This window comes from Anguilla anguilla, chromosome 6 (assembly GCF_013347855.1).
Source record: "Anguilla anguilla isolate fAngAng1 chromosome 6, fAngAng1.pri, whole genome shotgun sequence".
NCBI classification, from domain to species: domain Eukaryota; kingdom Metazoa; phylum Chordata; class Actinopteri; order Anguilliformes; family Anguillidae; genus Anguilla; species Anguilla anguilla.
Genome location: NC_049206.1, coordinates 14926568 through 14947876, shown reverse-complemented (window position 1 = coordinate 14947876; position 21309 = coordinate 14926568).

Below are 21309 nucleotides of genomic sequence, written 5' to 3'. Positions count from 1 at the left end.
AAAAAACAAGTTAAACATATTTCCTCTTCATACAGCCAGACAGAAGATTGTGTGTTTTTAGCCATATTTACAAAATATAATTTAAGAAATTTCTTCTAACATTTAAAATGTTTTTATGGTGGCTTGGGTATAGTGTAAGGTTTATGTACACAGTTTGAATGTTTCCTGCCACTGTGGGCTCCAGGGCACAGTAGTACAGTGCAGAGTCTGCCACTTCAACAGAGGAGATCTCCAGATGTACTGTTTTATTATTTTTATCAAGTTCTGTTGACAGCCTGGGATATGGAGGATCAGCTCTTCGGATATACAGAGAGGATTCCATGATAAGGAGGAGGAACTCAGGTTTAGATCTTGGAAATTGTCGATACCACTGTAGATTGCTTGCTAAGCCAGTGTAATTGCATGACAACCTAACACTGCTACCCTCCAATGCATGAACTGCATTAGCTATTGGTGTAATTGCATCTTCAAAACTGTTACCTGCAAAAGAAAACCATATACAGTTTGTTTTCATCCATTATGAATTCTTGCAGAAATGAAAAATCTCATTTTTCAGTTAATACAGTCGATCATAATTAGATCAATTTCAGCATCAATATGAATGTTTTCAAGCAGCAAGTCCGAGTTCAGTTCTCCAAATCAGAAACAAATACAGCATGCCACTCACCCACTATTGTTGACAACAGAAGAAATAAACAGTGCAACATCATGATAGCTGTTAGAAACACTGACTTCAAGCACAGCTAGAAGAGAATAAGTCCTCCACTCTGACTCCTTCTGCAAACTCCTAACAGGAAACTCCTCCCACTCACCAACTATTTTAGCTCCTCCTTTGTTCAAGAATCTTAAACCAGTGTTTGCCATGTTTTAGCCAAACATTCCACTGCACACCATAATCCCATCAACCACTAAAACTTTACAGAATGTCACACAAATCTCCAATTGTGGTGGATTACTCTTGCTAAGCTTTGATGGCACACCAGTAGTAAAAACTGTCTTAAACAATTCCACTCAAGTGATGAAGAATGAATCTGCCAGAACAGAACAGCGGATAGAATTAAAAACAATAAATGCAAACTAAACGATCTAGTATTTCACAGAATATGGGAAGCATTTGTGACTGTAGTCTGGGTCTGTTGATGTCCCTGTATGTGATTTCTCTCACAGTGAGGTATAACAGCACAGTGCTGAAAAGGTTTTCGTCTAGCTCCTGTATTACACGCCCTCTGGGGTTTCACACTTACTCAAAATTGGAGGAAAATATTCTGCTCAGTGATTTAAGAGTAACATCTTGCCGCCTGCTGATGACACTACACTGTACTGAAGCCCTCTAATGTGTGCTTTTTAGCAGGTGCACTTCAATGACTGATTGACTGAACTGTATAACTGATGAAAATGTAATAAAATACAAAATTATATGAAAGTATTATGATGGCGTCTAATAACTAATAATTTAAATACTACATTTTAATACAATTGCTTATTTAGATTTTTTTTAAGTAGTGGTTTTTATATTGGGACAGATTTGTTTTCTTTTTCATTTATTTGTATCCATTTATTATTCAGCATGTCTGAAATTTTAGATATGCAGAATGGCAGAGATGGGTGGGGTGAGAAATATAGGTGCTGATCTGCAGGTGCTTTTTATCTTATCCTTCAATGTTTTTAATGTAACTTCATCTCCCATTTGGGATTGGCGGGTGTGGCTTTCAATTTACTGCCATACAAGATGAAACAGTCAGTCACTCATCCAATTAAATACAAGGCAGCATCTATTTTTCTGCTCCACAAGGCACATAGAACTACAAGAGAGCTATTGATTCACCTATTATTATTCTTATTATTCTTCTTCTTATTATTATTATTATTATTATTATTATTATTATTATTGTTGTTGTTATTATTATTTAGTGCAATGTGGCACATACAAAGGATAAAAAATAGAACTCTGTTTGCCATAATGTTTCTTGTGCTGTCAGGTTTTTGTACAGAGTAAATGGGTTTCCTGTCACTGTGGGCTGCAGGGCACAGTAGTACAGAGCAGAGTCTGTCACTTCAGCAGAGGAGATCTCCAGATGCACAAGATTCTTTTCATTTTCGTGTTTAACAGTGAACCCATTATTATCTTCTCTCTCTTTATTTCTTAAGATGAGGATGAGAAATTCAGGTTTTGAACTAGGATATTGGCGATACCATTGTAGACGATCTCCTGCATTAACACCAGTGTAGTTGCATGACAGCGTGACACTGCTGCTCTCCAAAGCTTGCACTGTATTAGCTATTGATGTAATTCCATACTGAAAACTGTCACCTGTGGAAGGAAATATTTTAGATTTATATTTTATGTGTCCTATTAAAGATTTAGACCATAACCAATTCTATTCATTACAAAAAAAAATTTTTCTATTCCTAATAGATTCAGTTTCATTGGTAACAGATTATGCATCTCCATGTGTAACACAGCAACAACTTATATATTATATGACTATACAGTCCATAGGTTTATTTTCTAAGTATAAATTAGTAATAGTGTCTTTAGCAGGAAGTCAGGGTTTCCATATATAGTACACCTTCTGGAGTTTCTCGGTCAGGTGAAAAGTTTATTAAAATTATTATCACTACAGCTATATTGAAGCTTGACTGAAACAGCTCCACGGATGAAAGTATTGCAGAATGCCACTTACCCACCATTGCTGATAACAAAAGTAAACAGTGCAGCATCATGATAGCTGTTGGAAAGAAACACTGACTTTACAGCTAGAAGAGAATAAGTCCTCCACTCTGACTCCCTCTGTAGTTTAACAGGAATCTCCTCCCACTCACTGACAATTTAGTTCCTCCCCTGGACACAAAACACACTTGAGGATCAGACTGTTAAAAAAAAGAAAATTACCACCAATATTTTTACATTAATATAAAACTGCAATGTCATACTTAAATATCTTTATTAAAATGTGTGCACCAGTTTAATTCAATTTTGCAAGGCAGTTGAAACTACTGGGGGAAAAAAATAATTTATGCCTATAACTTATTTGTGGTTAAATAGCTATAACTTAATATTTACTTTCACCAAATAATGAATATCTCTCATTTCACAACATACAGTACAGTACCTTCTTAAGACCAGATTTGGTCATGAGTTTTCTTTACTTCCTGTATTACTGTATGTCATTGAGGTAAAACACAACACAATAAAATGGTGACATCTTGTGGATAACTGAAGCTACTGCAGGATACTGATGACAAGTTAAGTGTTTCTGCAGCTGGTGCACTCTCATGAAAGTGGCTCATCGAAAGCAAAGCAGGCTGCATGAGGCTGTCAGATCTGATTAAAATACATAAAGCCATTAAAATTGCTTCAATATTTTACGATCTCACAGTCCCAATGAAAGCGAGATGAAAATAAAATATATTGTGAGTTTTATTTTCTGCTTGGAAGATGGACAGTGCAAGGGAGCATAAAGAAAGGTCTAAGCAAGTCAAGCATTGTAAATATTTTTTACCTAATTCAGATCACAGTCCAGACCTCAGTTTACATTATTAAATGTTTCTTTTAGTGGTGCAGATTAAGAAACACAATCCATCTAAATTTATTTCCAAAATGACAAAATATCAGAAGTAATAGAATGATGTGTAGAGAGAATAGAGTGACGATCTCAGAATTTTTCTCAATTAAAATTAGTTTATTTCCTGATGTCCTAGATTTTCCTGGAAAATGAATGGTTTTAGTCCTGGTCTCAGTCTATAATGTAAAAATTCAGTGTCCTAAGGGAATGATAACAAAGGCATATGCAATAAATAAATTCTTTGTGCACCTGTGGCTCTTCTAAGATGTGCAACAACCCCTGAAAACACACACACACACACACAAACACACTCACGCACCTACACACACACACATACATACACAGACACATGCAAATTCCCACACACGCATGCACGCACATGCAAACGCACACACTCAGAAATACCAAAATCAAAGTCATTTACAGTCCACCACGGAGAAGTATAAAGCCTGAAGTCCACATGTAATGCATTATATTTGCTACTGCTCATTTCAATTTCATTTCCGTTGACAAAATTTCAAATGTGGACATACAATATTGTGAAATAAACAGACCTGCTTATTATTGTACAATATGTGTGTGAATGAGTAATCCCTTTAATGTAGCTGGACCAAAAATATCATACACACTTGGAACTGCACCAGAAGAAAGGAGTGTGGGATGTTTTTATAATAAATCCTCAGAATTAAATAAAAATATGCAAACAATTCGGTATAGTGACTGAAAGAAAGGTATCCTTAAACATACAATGGCGATGTCTCAAAATGGCACTCGTGTTGCTCCCATATCTCAGGTAGTGTCAGGTTTTTGTACAGAGTTTATGGGTTTCCTGTCATTGTGGGCTGCAGGGCACAGTAGTACAGAGCAGAGTCTGTCACTTCAGCAGAGGAGATCTCCAGATGCACAAGGTTGCTTGTTCTGTTGTGTTTAACAATCCACCTATCTTTTTCTGCTCCTTCTTTACTTCTGATGACAAGGATGAGAAATTCAGGTTTTGACCTGGGGTATTGGCGATACCAGTGTAGACTGCCTCCAGTGCTAGAAGAAGTAGTATAGTTGCATGACAGTGTGACACTGCCGTCCTCCAAAGCATGCACTGCATCAGCTGCTGATGTAATTCCATCCTGAAAACTGTCACCTGCAGAAGAAAATAATTTAGATATTATATTTCATGTGTCCAATTAAAAATTCTGTACTGGAAACTCTTACCTGCCAACAACATTAATACATCATATTGCATGAATCCTACCATAATCCTAAAAGTCACAAATTATTCTGATAAATAGGAATAATAAGCAAATTAAAGAATTTCATCCAGGGCACAAATATGTCCTGCTGCTATGGTTGCATGCTCCTATACAAGTAGTATTTATAATAACTTTATAGAGTCTCAGTCTGGCCACCAGTTTCTTAAAATCACTTTAGCATTATTGGTGCTTGACTGAAATAATACTGTAGATTAGAAATAAATGTACACTGGCACTTACCAACCATTGTTGAAAACAGAATAACTAAGCACTGCAACATCACGATGGCTGTTACTGTAGAAAGAAAAGACTCCACAGCAAGAACAGAATAAGTCCTCCTCTCTGTCTCCCTCTGCATAGTTTTAACAGGAAACTCACTCACTCGTGGAGTGTTTGGCCCCTCCTTAATACAGGAAATAAATTAGTGTTTACTGATGTCTTTGCACAAATAAAAGTACTGAGAATTAAACTAAGGTCATACAAAAATGTTGCATTCTATCAAATGGTCTTTGTTTGAATAAATACATGTTGCTTTATCATGCATAAATAGTAACATGAAGCATGCAGCAGTTTTACAGTTATATTTGTGCCTGTAATTGTTTTTGGACACAAATAATGAAAGTAAAATTATTGGGCATGTGTTTTGTAAATAAAGCTCATGATAGGAGTTGTAACCTATACTTCAGTTAATATAGTGAACTATTATTTAATGTACGTGTAGTTTCACTAATAAGTACATTTTTTCAGTAATAATCTTTGTGAAACAAAAAAATATATTAAATGTATTTCATTACTGGGAGAAATTCATTTGAAATTTCAAAATGCAGGGTTATTTCTATGCATATTGTCACAGAAAGTAATAAACCATCATTTTTTCACCTGTGTTTCCTCTCTGTGTTTTATTAAACTAGCAAACAGTTAATTTATACTGCACTTTATTTTAATTAGTTATATCACTAAACTATGAACTAATGCCTGCCTATGTCCAGTAAATACATATGCTTATAATATATTCATTGATCATCATGTGTGTGGTGCTTGCTGTATTTCCTATAAAACATGACTGGCCTAGTTTGCCTTTGTGACATTACGAACAGTTCACTCAAGGGAAAACACTACATAGTGAAATGGCGACATCTTGTGGGAGACTTAAGACCCTGCAGTGCATTGAGGCACTGTTTTTCCAACAGCTGCAGGCCAGTGATTAGAGATTGTGGCCAATTAGCAGCACACATGAGTGCTGCGGGTGGACAATAAAAACTACATGTCATAAACAAATTATTTCAAACTCAACATGCTTAATATAATCATTTCTCAATTCCATCGCTGGAAATGCTACTGCTAATATTGAAAGGTCCGTATACTACTGCACAGCCATGTTTGTTGTTGCTGAAGAGTTAACTGTCACAGCACTCAGTTAGTGAATTGCTTGAAATGGTCTGGTGGACATTTAACAGATCTCAGGACTCCATTTAAAAATGAACAGTGAAAAAGCACACATCTGTGTGGTGTGATACACGTACTAGGTCACACAGAGACATCCTTTCATTGCTGCTCTCTTGTGATTGTGACTTATAATTTGTAACATGACTCCTAAAAACTATGCTGGTTCACTCTTGCACAGTAAATCTTTAGGATACTCTTACAGACTGTAGGTAATAGCTGGCGCTTATACCAATGTCAGATCCAGATATGATTGAGATAATTAATTAATTAAGAGCATACAAAAAAAATCCTGAATAACATTGGTCCTTGTTGTGCATCCCAGCTTTTGGGTTGCGTGTATTGGGGGAAAACTGAAATGGTTTTGAGAGATTTGTTAGTAAGACCTCCTGTGTCACATTTGTATACACTCATCTTGTCATTCTGAGCTCATTCAGTGATTGTATTTGCTATTAAATGTAGAACTGTGCTGTGGTCTGTATTGTTCTGTATTTTGACCCTTTTGGCTAATAAATGTATTAGACTAAAGTATGTCTAATGTATGTAAAGTATGTCATCTCCCAGGCAGACTGAAACTCATTAAGCCACACATATGGTCTAACAACAGTCATTAATACAGTGATTTGTAAAATTCAGCTACATTATTTAGAATAAATTAATTTTAGAAATGACTCTTGCATCATTTGGAAAGGTAACCCATCACAGACGGTTGAATGATTTTTCTTCACAGTTAGATGTCTTCATGGCAGAAAATAAATTCTGAAATGAAACACATTCATCTGAATGTTTTTGTTACAGAGACTAGATGGGGGAAATCTTCTTAGTGAAATGAATTCTGAAGCTGAAATGTGACACATTATTAACAGAAATGTTTCACTTCAAAGAACCATATAGAATGGTTGATAATAGTACTTTGTACTGCACTGAAATTTTGTTTCAGGTGCTGTCAGGTTTTTGTACAGAGATGATGGGTTTCCTGTCACTGTGGGCTGCAGGGCACAGTAGTACAGAGCAGAGTCTGTCACTTCAGCAGAGGAGAACTCCAGAAGCACATGCTTGCTCTCTTTATCATTTGTAACAATAAACCGTCCTTTTTTGTCTTTTTTACTGAGGGTTCCCGCGACCCGGATGAGGAATTCAGGTTTGGATTTGGCGTATTGGCGATACCAGTGCAGATAGGTTGCAGCAGCTGTGTAAGTACATGAGAGTGTAACATTGTTTCCCTCCAAAACATGCACTTCTTTAGCTGCTGGTGTTATTTCATCCTGAAAACTGTCATCTGTGGAAGAATAATGAATTATATACTTATGTTTATGACCATTTGTATTTACTGTGTACAGTATGTTAATTAAGAATCCACCAAAACTAATTAGCCCAGCTATGGTTTGTAAAGAAATAAAATTCATTGTTTATGTCTTTTTCATAAGAATAGAAAAAAGTATATATTTTACTCCATTATATTAAGAACAGTAGATCAGGCTTCAATCTGGGCTTTTAAACAACAAGCCTGACTGGACAAAACAGCACAACAGAGGAGAAAAATGCAATAAGTTACTTACCCACCATTGCTGAAAACAGAATAAATAAACACTGCAGAATCATAATGAAAGAAACATTGACTTTCAGCACAGCTAGAACAGAATAAGTCCTTCACTCTGACTCCCCCTTCATAGTTTTAACGTGAAACTCCTCCACACATTGCCTATTTAGCTCCTCCTCTGGATACAAAACACCACTGACAGTCACCTCCCTTGTGGTTTACAGAAAGGGAATTTTGTTTTACATTTTATGATAAAATAATCCTCTCAGCCCGTGATATGCATTGAAGAGGTTGAACTGAAATATAACAAACCTTTTAAGAATTCACTGACAAACCAAAAAAAAGATACTTATCTCACCTTAGATAGATACAGCAGATTAAAGGTTAAAAAGGAACTCATATAAAAATGTACATTTGAAAGTGTGCTGCTTAATGACCACATGATTAATAGGCATCTTCTCACTGTAACACAATACCACATTGAGTAGTACAAGTTTACTGGCTTGAATTTCATCAGCTACGAATATTAATATTTAGAATGATGTACATATTTGATTTTCATAGGACAGGTAAAAATCTATTTTGAAAGTGGTTATGAATATTTCAAAATATCATTTATAAATGAAAAATTGGTGCACCAGGTAAAAGGTTTGCCAGGATCGACAAGCATCTAAAATCACTTGGAAATGAAAGGAAATACCCTTATAGATTACTCATCTCTTTCCATCATGAGGTTATATCTGGTTCACTGAAAGGTAGTCTAAGAATTTTTAAAATAATATTTTATGTATAATTGAAATTATATGTTGGAATAACCAAACCTTGTTTTATTGTTTTCTTGGATATGCTGTAATACAATCACCTGCCTTTTTGCACTTAAATTGCTTGGGCTGGAACTTCATTGAATGATAAGTAGGGTCATGTAAAAATGCCACCAAATGGCATGGTTCAGAATGACCACAGTAAATGCTTTTGTACTGGGGGCACTATTTATTTTGGAGTAGTGCAAAAAACAATGAAAATGCATTACTTTTCCTAGTTCACACTTTATTAGAAACTTGCAAGTCTTTACAATTCATATGCATTCTTGGAATATTTTTATTTGATGAACATGACAGGGGCATACCAGAGGGAGGTTTTGGTACGAGGTGAGTAACAGACTCACACAATGTGGGCCTCAGAGCACAGTAGTATGTGGCAGAGTCAGACAGCACAGCTGCAGCTATCTTCAGATTAAAGGTCTTGTCTGACTTCTTATGATCTGCTGTGAGTCCTTCCTTATAACCATTTCCACGGATATTGTAATTATTGAGTATGAACTCTGGTGATTTATTCTCTCGCTGGATGTACCAAAACAGATCAGGAGCAGTGTCAGTTGTTTCATACTTGCAGTACAGTGATGCCTTCTCATTTTCTGTCAGGAATATTGAGTGATTTTGAAGGACAGAGTCACCTAATGTGTTTCCTGGAAAACATTACAAAAAAAACATGCAAAATGCAATAATTAAAACTGAACTGCTTATCATTTTTATGAACAATAAGACATGATAATATGATCCTTTAAAAAAATGGAAGTCATACATTTTAAACAAAAAATTAAAACAAGGACGATCCAGAACTAAATAATTGATATCATTTACTTTTAAATGGTCTTTCTAAATTATCATTGTATTTCCACAGCTAATAATTAAACCTGAATACTATTCTCTTACCTATGGAGCAAAGCAATATTCCACAGAATAAGCAAAGCATTTGTGCTTGTATTCTAAGCATGTTGAAGTCCCTGTATGTGTTTCCTCTCTCAGTGAGGTATAGCAGCACCCTGCTGAAGAGGTTTTGTTCTTGTAGCTCCTGTATTACCCGCCCCCTGGGGTTTCACACCTGCAGCTTCTGGTGTTGTGACTGCTAATATTCATCATGCACTATTATAATCTTAGTTCACCAATATTAGCAGGTAGTTTTCCCTATTCTTTCATTTCATTTCATATTATATTATTTATAAAAATGTTCCATTTCATTTATACTTCATACATAATGTGTTTTTTTTTAAGTTTAGTTCTGTGGCATAGCATAAATCAGTAGTGGTTCTAGGCAAAATACTATGCAATGAAATGGGAGACCAGAGACATTACAACACATTTCCGGCAAATGGCATAGTCAGATTTCCCGAATTGGTAGTTGAGAATATGCTTGAACACAGCTGCATTTGCAAATAGATAACTGGACATTCCAAATTTTTGTGGTAATAAAGTTCAGCCTGGGAATTATGTTCACATTGGGTGCTGGGTTTCTTAAAATTTTGGGCTGTTGGGTACAGTAGTATGTAAATGTGTGTGAATCATATCCACTTCTTCTCAGAATTGCACCAGTTGGTGATGTTTTTACAATTAATTTTCAAAATGAAATAAATGTGATATACTGCATGGCTGAAAGACAGATATCCATAAACATACAATGATAATGTCACAAAATTGAATTTGTGTTGTTACCGGTCTCAGGTAGTGTCAGGTTATTGTACAAAGTTTATGGACTTCCTGTTACTGTGGCCTGCAGGGCACAGCAGTACAGAGCAGAGTCTGCTACTTCAGTATTGGAGAGCTCCAGGTGCACATGGCTGTTTGCTTTTTCATGTTTAACAGCAAAGACACCTTTCTCTACTTGCTCTTGGTATGTGTTGATGAAAATGATAAATTTAGGTTTTGAATTGGGGTATTGGCGATACCAGTGTAGATAGGCTCCAGATACAGAAATAGTGTAGCTACATGACAGTGTGACACTGCTGCCCTCCAATGCATGCACTGCATTAGTTGAGGAAATAATTCCATCCTGAAAACTGTCACCTGCAGAAGACAAAAAACTTTGGTATTATAAACACTATGTACCATTTCCACAGGTTACATGATTCATTCAAATTGAGAATACAATCATTTTTTTCCTGTCAGATATTGTTATATCACTTGTGACACTTTTGATTTAGCAAAAGTTGTTAAGCAGCTTCATTATATGACACATTTTCCAGTATTGTGGCTAGACTGAAACAGCTTCACAGATAAAAGAACTACAGGATGCCACTTACCCACCATTGCTGATAACATAAGTAAACAGTGTAGCATCATCATACCCATTAGAAAGAAACACTGACTTTAAGCTCAGCTGGAGCTAAGTCCTCAACTCCCTCTGTAGTTTCAACACAAAACTCCTCCCACTCTCTAACTATTTAGCCCCTCTCATAAATTATGTAGATACATAACACAACTGAGGATCAGACACACAAAAAGGTTTTCCCTGGTTTACCAATATAAAAATAAACAATTGAGAATGAACTGCAATATTTAATATAAAACTGCAATGCCATAGTTATGTAGCTTCTTAAAAATGTAGCAGCAATGCATTTCTTACATTCATGAATATAACTTAATTCTGGTTTAGAAAAGGCAGGTAACTTCACATTTGTGTGTACCAGAATACAGACGTCTCTCAGCTGATAGCATTCTGGGCCACATGCAATATTTCAATGGCAACTTTGGACTGAATGCTCTGTCAAAATACATGCTTGTCCCCAGTCAATTTGTTAAGTGTTCTGTAATTGTATTTATGTGCTTTATTGTGCTTCCTATATAGCTTGGGTTGCCTGAGTTTGGTGATCCAAAGTCACAAGAAGCAGTCATGGAGAGAAAACAGTACTCCATAAAACAGTGACATCTAGTGGATAATGGAATCTACTGCAGCATGCTGAGAACAAGTGACATTTTTCCAGAAGGTAAGGTCCAATGACAGCAGTGGATGAAAAGAAAATCTGAGTGCTGTGGGTGGCTGATAAAAGCTGAATAAAATATAAAGCCATTATAATTTTTCAATATTACATCAATGCATAGTCCCAGTAAATGCAAGATTACCATAGCATACCGTGAATATGATATTATGTTTCCTCCCAATCTCTATTTGTTTATTCTTCTTCTGCTCAAAGTATATCTTTGGGAAACTGAGTGCAGCTGATTCTTGCAGGTCATGCATATTGGTGGCATCAAACAGAGAGACCACATTATTTAATGTATGATCCATTTTTCAAAATGCACATTTTGGTAAAGTAAGCCAGTATTGGAAGCACTTAGAATGAGGAAGACAAACTGCCTGCACAGTCTAACATAATATAGATAAATTGTTTGTGTACATGCATTCTCCTTAGATATTGCACGTATGCAACAACTCCTGCACACACACACACACACACACACACACACAAACACACATACAGACATGCACGCACACATGTACAGAGATGTCATTAGTTCCAGATACAGACACATGAAACCTAAAGACTACATGCAAGTAATGCACTATATTCGGCAGATGCAGTATCTTTCAGTTCACTTCAATTTTCCACATTTCTGGCAAAATTGATATGCACTTTTAAAAACTATTCAAAAAAAGTACAAGTACACAAAAAGACTACTCAATAACAGTAACGAGAGTAAATGTAATTCGTTACTTTCCACCTCTGACTGTTGGCCTAAGACATGAAATTAATTGACCTGCAATTGACATACAGTGATGATGTCTCAAAATAGTACTTGTGTTGCTCCCTTGTATCAGGCAGTATCAGGTTTTTGTACAGAGTTTATGGGTTTCCTGTCACTGTGGGCCTCAGGGCACAGTAGTACAGAGCAGAGTCTGCCACTTTGGCAGAGGAGATCTCCAGATGCACAAACTTGTTATTTTTATCATGTTTTATGGTGAACTGCTTGTCTGTCTTTGGTTCAGAATAGGTGAGGATGAGGAATTCTGGTCTGGATCCAGGGTACTGGCGATACCACTGTAGACTGTTTACACTACCAGCTGAGTAGTTGCATGACAGAGTAACACTGCTGCCATCCGAAACATGCTCTTCCTTAGAAGTGGAAGTAATTGTATCCTGTCCAAGGCTGTGATCTGGGGACAAAATGGTATCTTTTTCATGACTTTAAAATAATACATAGAATTTTGAATTCCAGCTGTCAGTCATAGTAATTAATGTGCATGCATGATGCAGTAAAACTTAATGTTCAGTTTTAATATTGAGACTTAAAACTTTACATCTGAAAAAAACAGACACCAAAAATGAAAAGAATGCAATCAGACACTTACCCACCATTGCTGAAAAAAGAAGAAATAAACAGTGCAGCATTATGAGAGTTGTTAAAATTAAATACTGACTTTAAGCTCAGCTAGAACAGAGTAAGTCTTCCACTCTGACACCTTCTGCATATTTTTACAAGAAAGTCATCCACACAGTGAGTATTTAGCTCCTCCTCTGGAGACAAAACATAATAGTCACCTCCATTGTGGTTTACAGAAAGGAAATGTTGTTTTATATTTTATATTTTATGGTAAATTAATCCTCTCAGCCAGTTATATGCATGAAGAGATTGAACTGAATATAACAAACCTGCTAAGAATTTATTGACGAATCACAATAAAAGATACTTACCCCTCCTTAGAAAAATACTACAGATTGAAGGTTAAAGAGGAACTCCTTTTAGAAAAATGTAAATTTGAAAGCATGCTGCTTAATGACCACGTGATTAATAGGCATCTTCTCACTGTAACACAAAACCACATTGTGTAGTTTTGCTGGCTTAAAAGTCATAAGTTACCAAGATATTGCTATTTAGAATGATGTACATATCTGCTTTTCATAAGACTGGCAAAAAAATCTATTTTTACAGTGGTTATGCAGATGATAAAATATAATTTAGAAATGAAAAATTGATGTATCAAGTATATTGAGTCGAGTATATTGCATCTAAAATCACTTGGAAATGAGAAATACCTGTATGCATTATTCTTTCTGTCCATCATGAGGCTATTCCGGTTTTCTGGTTGGTGGCTTAGGAATAAAAAAATAACCTTTTTTGGTTTATTGGATTTCCTGTACATATGCCTGCTTCTTTGCACTTACACTGCTTGGGTTGTAATGTCATTGAATTGTAGGGTCATGTAAAAATGACACCAGATGGCATGGTTCTGAAAATGCCTTTTTATTGTAGTGGGGGGGTCTAACTGATTTACAGCAATAGATAGGCTCACAAAACAATTAAAATCTTTTCCTTGTCGACACTATATTAGAAACTTGCAAGTCTATGCCAATCGTAAACATTATATTTGTTTTTGTATGTTGTTTGTTTCGTATTGGATGAACATGGCTTAGCAGAGGAAATTGGTTTTGGTATGAGGTGAGAAACAGACTCTCACAATTCATATGCATTCTTGGAATATTTTTATTTGATGAACATGACAGGGGCATACCAGAGGAAGATTTTGGTACGAGGTGAGTAACAGACTCACACAATGTGGGCCTCAGAGCACAGTAGTATGTGGCAGAGTCAGACACCACAGCTGCAGCTATCTTCAGATTAAAGGTCTTGTCTGACTTCTTATGATCTGCTGTGAGTCCTTCCTTATAACCATTTCCACGGACATTATAATTATTGAGTATGAACTCTGGTGATTTATTCTCTCGCTGGATGTACCAAAACATATCAGGAGCAGTGTCAGTTGTTTCATACTTGCAGTACAGTGATGCCTTCTCATTTTCTGTCAGGAATATTGAGTGATTTTGAAGGACAGAGTCCTATATGGGTTCTAACATAGCTACTAACACAGCACAAAAATAATTACTGCCTTTACATCAACTTCATTAACCGGTTGAAAATGGTTCACTTAAATGCTGCTGAGGATAAACCAACCTAGTATAGGGAAAAGCTGGCTTTATGTAACTGACATTACACACAGCCCACTGTCCTGTTTCCATCAGCCTACTGAAAATTAGCTTTGAGCTCGTCACATAAGGGCCCCCAAGGATGGAGTCTAAGACATATACTGTTGCCTCATCCTGCTAAATTGTTCAGTAACAATGTGTGTTTCATTGTTCCACTGAAGATTTACTGCTATGTCCCAAGTAATTGCACTTCCATGTAGAATGTAGCATTCAGTCTCCTCTTTGGTGACTTGATGGAACACAATTTATTTCATAGTGTCACCACATCTTGACAGTTATTGTCTAGGGATCACTGCCAGTCTTTGTGGCAAATAAACGGACCAGAAATTATACCCCACAGAAAAAAAATTGATTTTATCATTGTTATTTTTGCATCACAATATGTGTTACATTCAGTACAATCAGGTAGCAGGTGCGTTGGACTGGGACCAAATATGTAGATAACATGTTGAGGAACATTTCCTGTTGAGGCTTCAACATTTTGTTGGTTCTGATTAAAAACAACTTCAAAGCTGTGGAATCCTAGCAGGTTTTTGTATGAGAGTTGGCATTAATGTATCACTGTGAGCCACAGTGCACAGTAATACAATGCAGAGTCTTCTGGAATTAATTTTGAAATTGTCAAAATTGTTTTGCCACTGGATTTGTCAGCAGTTGCATCAAATCGTCCTTTGGCAAAGTTTGATGTGTGAGACCTGGACCCCCTAAACAGTATTAACTCAAGAGCTGACCCAGGGTACTGACGGTACCAGTAGAAGTAGTAGTAGGTTGAGCTGATTGTGCTGAAGGTACATTCCATGGAGACTTGTTGTTCTTCTGTCATGTTAAGTAATTTGACTTCTCCAGAGGAAATGCCTAAAAGTAATACAGACAAAAATAAAAATAACAATTAAATAATCACAAGAAAGATCATTAACCGCCAATGTCTTATGATGAGTTCACTAAAGGTAACTTACAAAAGGCAACAGTTAACACCAGTCCTGCAAAAAGCTGCATCTTGTTGTGATGTGAACATTCAGGTTAATAATCAAGAAAGAACCTGGGGCAGAATATGTGCCTTAGTTTTTCTGTGAGGATGTGTGGGAGGGGCAACAGTGACCTGATGAGAATATAAAAGGCCCCTCCCTGGGTGATGCTGTATTACCCTGTAGGGCTGCAGGCCACAGTCAGCATTGGCACAACTGTAATTGGCTTTCAGATTATGAAGCTCATCACGGCCCCAAAAGCTAATGCTTGAGCTAGATGGGCTGTTTTAAACTGGTCATGTGCCTTTGCCTAAATATTCTCCTACTGGCTCGTCAATCAACTGATCAAACAAGTTTGACCACAAGCAAAGTCAATGAACTGCATTTTAAATTTTACAACAGTAGATGAATTATCCATTTTAATGTAGGATAATGGGATTTTAGCTTTGCTATATTCAATAAAATATTCAAAAAAGGAAACTGCATCATATATATATATATATATATATATATATATATATATATATATATATGAGTAATGTGACATATATGGTTACAACAGCAAGGTTTGAAACAGAGGAAGGAGGTTTTGGTACGAGGTGAGAAACAGACTCACACAATGTGGGCCTCAGAGCACAGTAGTATGTGGCAGAGTCAGACAGCACAGCTGCAGCTATCTTCAGATTATAGGTCTTGTTAGATTTCTCATCATCTGCTGTGAGTCCGTCCTTATAACCATTTCCACGAGTTTTATAATTATTGAGGATGAACTCTGGTGATTTATTATCTCGCTGGATGTACCAAAAGAGAACAGGAGCACTAGCAGTAGTTTCATACTGACAGTACAATGATGCCTTCTCATTTTCTGTCAGAAACATTGAGTGATTTTGATGGACGGCGTCACCTTGTGTGTTGCCTGGAAAATAATACACAAAAATATGGACAATTTTTGAATTAGAACTGAAATGCTTACAGTACCTTGTTTATGAACAAAAAGACACTATAGAATTACTTATTTTTAAATTACAGGTTACACCAGAGTTTAAATGACACATCAAGGACTAACCAGACCTCAATAGATATGGTTTGGTTTCAAATGGTCTTTCAAATCACCTTTTCATTTCTACAGTGGATAATTAAGCCTGGGTACAAGCCCACAATTCTTATAGTCTTACCTATGTAAGAGAGTAGTATGCCACAGAATAAAGGAAGCATTTGTGATAGTAGTCTGAATGTCCCTGTATGTGTTTTCTCTCTCAGTGAGGTATAACAGCACAGTGCTGAAGAGGTTTTGTTCCTGTAGCTCCTGTATTACCCGCCCCCTGGGGTTTCACACCTGCAGCCTCTGATGCTAGAGGCTGCTTATACTCATCATATTCTCATTAGCATTCTTAGCTCATCTATTAGCATTTTGAACAATATCCTCTATTTACTGATTGAAAACTGTCCTCACACTAGTTTTGTAACACTGCCAGTCATTTTCATTGCTTTTCTATAAAGCTTGGGTTGTTAGAGTATGTGCCACAGAAACAGATTAAAATATTTAAAAAATAAAAAAACAGTTTCAGAGAAAATTCAATGTAGTAATGTACTACTTTTTCAGCAAGTGCACTTCAATGACTGGTTGATTTGGACCTGAGTGCTCTGCATGACTGATGACTGATGAATATAATAAAATCCAAAACCACATTAAAGTATTATGACAGTGTCAAACTTTAATCATTTAAATGCTACTTTTTAATGCAATTGCTAGTTTTGATTTTACAAGTAATAATTTGTTGTAGTTGTATTGTGGCAGACATGCTTTCATTTTCATTCATTTCCATTTTTTTTTACTTTTTCAGAATATCTGAAAATGTAGACAAATGGAAACACAGAGATGTGATTTTATTGTATTTAATGTTGGACTGAATGTGTTGCCAGAATTTGTGCATCTGCCTCATCAATTTAATGTGTTACCTGGCATTTTCTGTACTTCCTATATCACCCAATTCCCAATGGAGAACATTATACCATGAAACAGGCGCTGTCTCACCTTGAGGGAGAACACTATACCATGAAACAATGCCATCTTGTGGATAGCTGAAGTCAGTGCAGCATACAAGTGTTTTTCCAGCAGGCGCACTCGCATGATCACCAGAGGCCAATAATCAGTAAAATTGAATTGTAAGTTAGTTTTTGACCTGCAATTAAGATGAGCTTCCTTCCTGGTGTGCCATTTTTTCTTGGGAAATGGAAATTAAATATTTAAGATGTCCAATCCAGGTTCTGGATGTATAGGAAATTTGTTGCACCATGTAGGAAGTACCAACAATACAGTAATGACATAAAATTCAATAGAAGCAAGACATTACCGGTTTGTAAAAGACCCTGGAACACACAGGCATTTGTCAATGAAACACAAGGAGACATTTGCAATCACAGATAATGAAATATAAATCCTGAACCCCACATGCAAGACATGTGTCAGTGTTCATGTTAGCTGCTAAATAGCAAAAGGGACAGAGTAAGTCCTCCACTCTGGCACCCTCCTCACAGCTTTAACAGGAAATACCCCCTAGGACTATTTTGCTCCTCGTATATGGGTCCTAACATAGCTACTAACACAGCACAAAAATAATTACTGCCTTTACATCAACTTCATTAACCGGTTGAAAATGGTTCACTTAAATGCTGCTGAGGATAAACCCACCTAGTATAGGGAAAAGCTGGCTTTATGTAACTGACATTACACACAGCCCACTGTCCTGTTTCCATCAGCCTACTGAAAATTAGCTTTGAGCTCGTCACAGAAGTGCCCCAAAGGATGGAGTCTAAGGCATATACTGTTGCCTCATCCTGCTAAATTGTTCAGCAACAATGTGAATTTCATTGTTCCACTGAAGATTTCCTGCTATGTCCCAAGTAATTGCACTTACATGTAGAATGTAGCATTCAGTCTCCTCTTTGGTGACTTGATGGAACACAATTTATTTCATAGTGTTACCACATCTTGACAGTTATTGTCTAGATTACATTCAGTACAATCAGGTTGCAGGTGCGTTGGACTGGGACCAAATATGTAGATAACACATGGAGACACATTTCCTTTTGAGGCTTCACCATCTTGCTGGTTTTAATTAAAAACAACTTCAAAGTTGTGGAATCCTAGCAGGTTTTTGTATGAGAGTTGGCATTAATGTATCACTGTGAGCCGCAGTGCACAGTAATACAATGCAGAGTCTTCTGGAATTAATTTTGAAATTGTCAAAATTGTTTTGCCACTGGATTTGTCAGCAGTTGCATCAAATCGTTCTTTGGCAAAGTCTGATGTGCCAGTGTAGTCCCCCCTGTGCAGTATATACTGAAGAGGTGACCCAGGGTACTGACGGTACCAGTAGAATGCGTAGAAGCTTGAGCTGCTTGTGCTGAAAGTACATTCCATGGAGACTTGTTGTTCTTCTCTCTTGTTTAGTAATTTGACTTCTCCCGAGGAAATGCCTAAAAGTAATACATACAGAAATAAAAATAATGATTAACAAATCACAAGAAAGACTAGTAACAGGAACAAACCAATGTTTTCTATTGAGTTCACCAAAGATAACTTACAACTTAAGGTAACAGTTAACACCAGCCCTGAAAAAAGCTGCATCTTGAGTTGAGGTGAAGATTCAGGTTATTGGAGGTGACAGAACCTGAGGCAGAACATGTGCCTTTTCTGTGACAATGTGTGGGAGGGGCAACAGTGACCTGATGAGTGTACAAAAGAAAGCAAAAATACTGAATGTATTATTTATAAATGAAACAGCAAATTTGCAATGTTCTTTCATTTACTGTGTCCTCCCATCACTTTTAAAAATAATGCTCTGACCCACCTTCTAGTTTGGAATGTTGGGGAGAGCGGGGAAATAATGGTTTTTGTATTCGGCTTAATTCTGAAAATATTTACAGAGATAGATTTTTATTTTGCGCAAAGTTAGGCCATTCAATACAATTCCATGTAATATGACACAAATAGTCTCTAATCTATTTTTAATTACATTTATATGTTTTTCATGGCCTACTTATGTCGGTGAAAATCATCTGTAAATTTTTCACTGTGGCCTCCTGTTGCGTTAGTCCCACATACTCAGTGTCAGACTGTAAGGGGTGGTGCTCATATGAGTTTTGAACCAAAGATTATTTGTTTGTATTATTCTACTGCCACTCACTGGACAAATATACTATATAGCTTTTAACTGAAGCACATTACCTTCACATTATTCAGGGATTGAGCAACAAAAGAAACACAAGCCCATCAAATATCATTAATGTGAAGCCCCTCTCTATAATCAATGCAATTAATTGAATAGTAGTATAATATAATAATAGTATTTGATTATCAAAGAAGTCATATCAGTCAGAATGTACATGCTGGAAAGCAGGGCAATGAAAGGAAGACCTTTTAAAGGACAGAATAAACGACGTATAGTTTTATTATGATTGTGTCATAATAATGCTGTTTTAAATGTTCAGTTATATAGCAAATACATCATCATATGTTATTCATCATATTCAGGTGTCTTCGATAGCAATCAATTTCTCCCTCTCTCTCTCTCACTTCATTTCTCTCATAAGATCAGGCATAGTAAGATTCATTTTTAGTTGCACCTTCGTGGTTGGGTGCTGTGGTGTGACAAAAAGCTAAGTAACAGAGGGGAAATTGAGGGGACAATACTACATGTTAAAATAGTGCCCTCCTGTGGACAACTGAAGATGCAGTGCAAAGTTCAGATATAGTAGTGTGCAAGTGCGCTCCAGTGATAGAGACTAATGAGAGGATCATCTGAGTGCTTTTGGTGGCTGATGAAAACAAAACTGAATGGATTTGCAATTAGTTTACTTTTAAAATGTACACTTACAATTAACATTAACATTTATATTTAACATTTACGCTGTAAGTAAAGTAAGTAAATTTTATTTATAAAGCACATTTAAAACAACTGGCATTGACCGAAGTGCTGTACACAAATAAATAAATAAAAATTTATATTTACATTTAACATTTAATATTTACATTCATATTTATATTTTACATTTACATTTATTGTTAACATTGACATTCACTCTTTCCTATTTTTTTAAAGAGACATTTGAAAATTGTATTTTTAAAATGTATTTGGTAATGCTATATGTGGCAAAGAATGAGGAGAATTACAGAATTTTTACGTTATACAAATGACACCCCAAACTAATCCTCGGCTGTGACTCATTTAATTGTATCTGTTTTAACCACTCATTGACTATTGAGCTACACTGGACACAAAACACTATTTAGCATCATAATTTATTGTTAATAAAGATACTCTTGGCATATTTTAAATGGTTAGCCATTCCATTCACTGATTTGTGTATTCATGCAAAGGGAATAACTAAATTCACAACACTAAATTTAACAAATTCCCCTATACAGACAGAAAAGAGTGTGTGTTTTTTACTACACAAATGGCACGTTCACAAATATAATTAAGAAATGTGTGATGACATTTAAAATGAAAATAAGGTTGTTTCTATCTTGTCTCAGGTAGTGCCAGGTTTTAGTACAGAGTTTATGGGTTTCCTGTCACTGTGGGCTGCAGGGCACAGTAGTACAGAGCAGAGTCCGTCACTTCGGCAGAGGTGAGCTCCAGATGCACTTGTTTGGTTGTTTTATCAAGTTTTATTGACAGCCTGGGATACGGAGGGGCAGCTCTTCTGATGTACAGAGAGGATTCCATGATAAGGAGGAGGAACTCAGGTTTAGATCTGGGAAATGGTCGATACCACTGTAGGC